This window comes from Cupressus sempervirens, chromosome 1, assembly GCF_028749045.1.
Source record: "Cupressus sempervirens isolate cs-2001-9-10 chromosome 1, ASM2874904v1, whole genome shotgun sequence".
Taxonomy (NCBI): domain Eukaryota; kingdom Viridiplantae; phylum Streptophyta; class Pinopsida; order Cupressales; family Cupressaceae; genus Cupressus; species Cupressus sempervirens.
The window spans coordinates 109,088,137-109,094,136 of record NC_143118.1 but is presented as its reverse complement, the minus strand read 5'-3'; positions in this window follow the sequence as shown (position 1 = coordinate 109,094,136).

Sequence of the window (6,000 nt, the reverse complement as noted above, 5' to 3'; positions counted from 1 at the left end):
ATTGATTAGGGCATTCTTGCATTATGAAGTTATGAGGATTTTAAATATTGCAAGGAAGCACCCTCTTGACATGTGTCCTTGCGGGCCTGGAGAGATATGTTGCGGCTAGGCGTTAATAGTTAGATGCTGGCAGTTATGTGACTGTCACAGTCAAGGTTTTGAGGAGGTGGCATGGTTAGTTAAAAGATGTGGTCAACTGCATGGGGACTTTGCAAGTTGGAAAAATGAAATGAAGTGATTGGTCCATGTGGCCTATTTTTCATGTAGAGTACGGTTGACATACTGATCACACTAGGAACAAGGGATACTGAGGTTTTTTGCATAATCTAATCTTATGATCAATTCCAACCACCCTTGAATGAATGTTGAATGTAGGAAAACACTCCACCACCTCTAATCATATCTATCTACTTGGTTAGAACTATTTAATGGCACTATATTTGTCTTCTCAGGGTCCTCTTCCAACCAAGATCAGATATCATTGCATCTGGATTTGTACCTAGATCAGATTTTCTCCATGATTATTCTCTATAGGACTTCAATGCAGTGGTTGTAGAGTAATTACAGTTAGAGGACATCTCAGTTATGCCTGAACTATAAAGTCAATTTTTTTAGATTTTGTTCTGGTTGACCCTTCTCTTACTTCTCTGATATTGCTTTGCAATTTCATGTGTAAATTTCTTTTGCCTCTAAACTATATGACATTCTTCCTTATCTCCTTCAGCCATTGATGTAAAGTGCAAGAACTATTTGGCTCTCATTGGTGTTTTGTGGATATCTGCAATCTGCATGACTATATCTCTTCTAGCCTGTGAATGATATATAAGTGAATCTTCTCTTTCCTTGTGTCATTCATCTGGGTTTTCTAATCTACATGTGGTTGTTAGATTAAAAAAAGTCTGAATGTGTATATCTTTTGGTGTCATGATGGTTCAATAGTGCATGTATGGGCAGAGATTGGTTTGAACACTCTATTTTAGTGCATCACCCCCTTAGACTAGAATAGGTAGATTTTCTTTTCATGCTTTCCTTCTCCCTTTTCCTCTCCAAGAATAGTTAGGTGCACCTTGATAGTAAGAGAAAGCCAGCCTTCTCTGTAGATTCAACCTCATAGTTCAAGCCCCACAGCTTGGAGGTTGTTTCCATGTTTCACAAGGTTGTCCTTAGGTAAGACTTTGGACAAGGGTGCAAACCTCTGTGACAACAGTAATGTTATAAAGTTTTTTAGGTGAGTTTATATAGGATAAGCGTAGATAGAATTATTTCCATAGTTTAACAAGTTTATTTATTTTATTTACTTATTTTTATTTATGTTTTTATTTCAATTTATAATTTCAAGTCAATTATTTGAATAATGAGAGGGATTTTTGAAAATGAATATTTGTGGAATATACTCTATTCCAAGTGAATTAAAAATTTTCCTCATATAAAAGGCACAAAGCAATTTTGCTATAGAAATGATAAATTTTCTTAAGTATCTTTTTTTTAACTCACCAGTGTTAAATTTTCAAATTTATTTATATGGAAAAGAGGGATTTTTTTTTATTAGGATAGATTAAAGCATAGACTTTGATGTTATATTCATGCATTCAAATAGGGATATTTTTCTTTTCAATAATTTCTAAAATACAAAATGAAATACTAATCATACAAATCAAATTTTCTCTAATCCATGTTTGTAATCAAGTTGTATAACCTATGTAACATCATTGTATCTAATTACCATTAATCATATGCATACAAATTTGAATTGTAAAGAATGCCATATGAAAAGAAATTGCTCATTTTTTTCAACACATGTGGGCTAGCCCTTCTTATTCATTTTATTCAAACAACTGATTCAAGGACTCCATTGGGAAAGAAATAGGGAAGAAAACCCGACACCAATGTCATTTTGAAAATAAGGTTCACAATTAAGTTTACAAAAAGATCACTATCTTGAGGAGAAGTCTCCCAGACATTTGATTTAAACACCAAAACCCTGAAACTAGGTTGGCTCCATATCAAGGTAGCAACTACAAAATCTGAAAATTATATCAAGGTAACCATGGAGAAATAAAACTGAAAAAGAGACAATCAAATTCATCACAAGGATAAATTCAACCAAATACTCTCATCCTAGGTTCACACAATAGGTTCATTATCAAACCAAGACTAGGGAGAAGGTGGATTTTGCTAGGGTAGGAGAAGACAATCACAACACCAAAAAAGATGTCTCTTCTGAGACTAGTGATCACAAAAACTTCCATTCTTTCACTTCTTAATTTCTAAAACATAAAAATGATTTGTATTAATGATTAGGGGCCCATATCACCCTATTCTTTACCTCTCCTCATCATGAGGAGACACTCTACACTGAGCAAGAGTCCAACTGAGACCCTTCTCCCATATGTGGCCACTTCTGCCCTATCCAAGGGCGAGTAATGTCAACACAACCCTTATAGTTTCCCTCACAAATCAAAATGTAAAACATGAAAGGAAAACAATCAAGAAACCCATAACAATCCCATCCCTTATATGTTTCATCACACATACAAATATACACATATGTTGAAGGCCTTGTTAAGGTACTAAAAAAAACAACATGAAGACAAAAACTTGAAGTATTCTTACCTTCACAAATGGTTATGGCAATTGAAATTTTGAGAAGAGCTATTCCTTCTTCCTCCTTCAATCATGGCTTTACTCTCTCTAAATTTAGAGATTGTGTGAACACTCTTCAACCCTCAAATTTGTAACTAAATAGGCTCCTAACTCACTCAACCTAAATTGTAATAACTCCTAACTTGACTAAGGCCTTCTAGGGTCTTCTAACTTAATCTTATCATTAAGGAAAACTTTATGATGGAGTTGTAACTTGAAAAACTCATGGTGAAGTTCAAATTTTTGTACTAAAGGAAAAATAGGATATTGGGTGGTCATAAAAGTCAACAAAAGGGTCTAGAGGGGTGAAAAATACCCCCAACCCATACACATACCCCTAGGCACTTGGTTTTGATTAATTTTGGCTTCTAGGATCATTTTAGGACCTATTAATTTGGCTAGAAATATTTTAATTTTTAAAAATCCTAGGAATAGAATCTTACCACTAAACTTTAATTAGGGTAATTAATCTTAGTTACTAACTAATTAGTCTTAGGTTAATAACCTAGTCCATCTCATATTATTAGGTTACTCGACTAACCCTAATTATCATGTTGATACACATATGCAAATTACAAGTGTCAAGTCACATTATAAGATCACTGTTACAAAACATTAAACACTTTACAATTACAAAATGATTCACACATTTAGATTTTGATACGAATAAAATATGAAACAACTGGGTTTGCATCTTTTATTAGACTCAACCTTGGGTTTGACAAATTATACATAGGGTCATTTTTTGATTCTCCATTAGATTTCTTAGCTAATAATCCTACACATTGAATATACACATCAGTAGCTCGAGAAAAATCACATGTATATAGTTAAAACTCATCTAGATAATCACATTAATCAAAACATCAATCTTTTATATAAATAACTATTATCTCATTTTTGCTCATATATTTAACTATTAAAAATTGTATAATTATGGTATTAATCATATTCCTAATACTGCATTCATTTAGTGTACTATATCATAAATATGCATGCTCATAAAACATTAAATAACATGATTAAGCATCTTAAAGTAAAGCATCACATGACATAAAATAACATAATAATGTCCAGTCCATCAAAAAATGTCTCGACATATCAAGTCATAATGTATCAAAATAAAAATGTATTAGAGGTGCTATGATGGATCAAGGTGAGGCTTCACATCATCCCCCACTAGGCATGAACTTCCTCTTGGAGTTCATAAAAAAGGTATGGGTACTATGATCTCATTTATGCTATATCCTCCCATAAAGTTGCGACCTCATCATAACAATGCCATTGGACCCTAACTTGGTCTAGTTCTTGGCCTCAAAGACCTATGGTCTATCGGGCAATAATATAGATAGGCTCCATCTCTAACTACCCATCCAACTCCACCTACAAGGCATCCCAATCTATAATTTGAGACTCATCATATATGTATCTCCTAAGTATAGAAACATAAAATACATCGTAGATGCATGATAGGCTAGGTAGCAAGGCTAGATGATATGGAAGTGGTCCTATCCTCTATAGTATCTCAAATGGTCCAATGAACTAAGGTGCCAAATTAGAGCCCTTTCTGAATTGAATCAGACTCTTTTGTGGTTGCACTGTCAGGAAGACTTTATCTCCAACCTTATACTCTTGACCTATCCTCTTTGCATCAACAAACTTCTTTTGCCTATTCTGTGCCTCTCTAAGGCATTGTCTTATCAAGGTCACTTGCTGCTCCATCTCTTTGACTAACTAAGGACCAATAGATATTTTATCCTTGATTCTCTCCCAACTCAAGGGTGTTTTGCAAGGTCTTCCATATAAGGCCCTATAAAGTGGCATACCTATAGAGGAATGGTGCTCATTGTTATAGGAAAACTCAACAAGATGGAAGTATTCCTCCCATTTGACCTAATGGTCCATCATGTACATACACAACATGTCCTCCAAAAATTGATTCACTTGCTTGGTCTAACTGATCTAAGGATGGTATGTTGTATTGAAATTGAGCCTAGTGCCCAATGATGTCTGCAACTCTCTCCAAAAGGATGACATGAATATTGAGTCTCTATCTAAGATAATCTTACAAGGAATTCCATGAAGCCTTAAAATTTCCTATAAAGACACCTGAGCTATGTCTCATGTTATGTATGAGGTACGCATAGGTGAGAAGTGGGAAACCTTGGTCAATGTGTCAGTCGTCACCAAAATGACATTATGGAAATGAGAAGACATGGGAAGACCAACAATAAAATCCATAGATGTAGCATCTTACTTCCACTTTGGAATCTCATGAGATTGAAGAAGCCCCTCATGTTGACAATGCTCTACCTCACCCTCTAACACTCAAGGCATCTCATAACAATGCTAGCAATCTACAGTCTCATTCCTGGCTAGTGATATAACTACCTCAAATCTACATGTAGCTCTATGAGCCTCAAGTAAAATGAGCTCACACAAATGCCCAATGGAAGGTATATAAATATGTCCTCTATGATGCAAAAATCCATTGAACTCTAATGAATACTCTAAATACTTCCCTTCTAATGGTCTTTGAGAATGCACCAACTAACTAACTTCTACATAAAGCTCATCTTCTGGCAAGTGATGTAGGATCCACTCTCTCAAATTGGCGTAAGTAGTCATAGATGAAAGTTCATGGTGCCTTCTACTTAAGACATCTATAACCACATTTTCCTTTCCTTTGATGTAATGAACATCAAGATAGTACTCACAAAGGAACTCCTTCCACCTTCATTTCCTATTATTAAGGTTTGGCTATATAAATATATATTGCAAGCTTTGATGGTTGGAATGAAGCTTGAATATATGACCTAGAAGGAAGTGTCACCACCTCACTAAAGCATAAACAATTATTGAAAGCTCTAGGTTGTGAGTAGGGTAATTGAGTTCATGAGTCTTTAACATCCTAGACTCCTCAGAAATAGGTTGTCCATCCTACATAAGAACTACCCCTATACCATCCAAATATGTATCTATGTACACTACAAAGTTTGCAAAAGGATCTGGCACTACATGGATTGGTGCATTGCTGAGGCCTCTCTTGAGTTCTTGGAAAGCTCTATCACACTTCTCTATGCACTCATACTTCTTCCCTTTTATTTGAAGAGATTGATCAGGTGTGCCAATCATTCTCCCACAATAAAGTGTCGATAATATCCTGCTAGTCCCATAAAAATTCTTACTTCAGTGACACTAGTGGGTGCTGGCCAATGCATGATGGCCCTAATTTTCAATGGATCTACTAAGACTCCATCATTTGATATAACACATGACCCAAATAATGTATCTTAGGTCTATAGAACACATACTTTAACAAGCTACCATAAAACTAGTTCTCCTTCAACTTCTGCA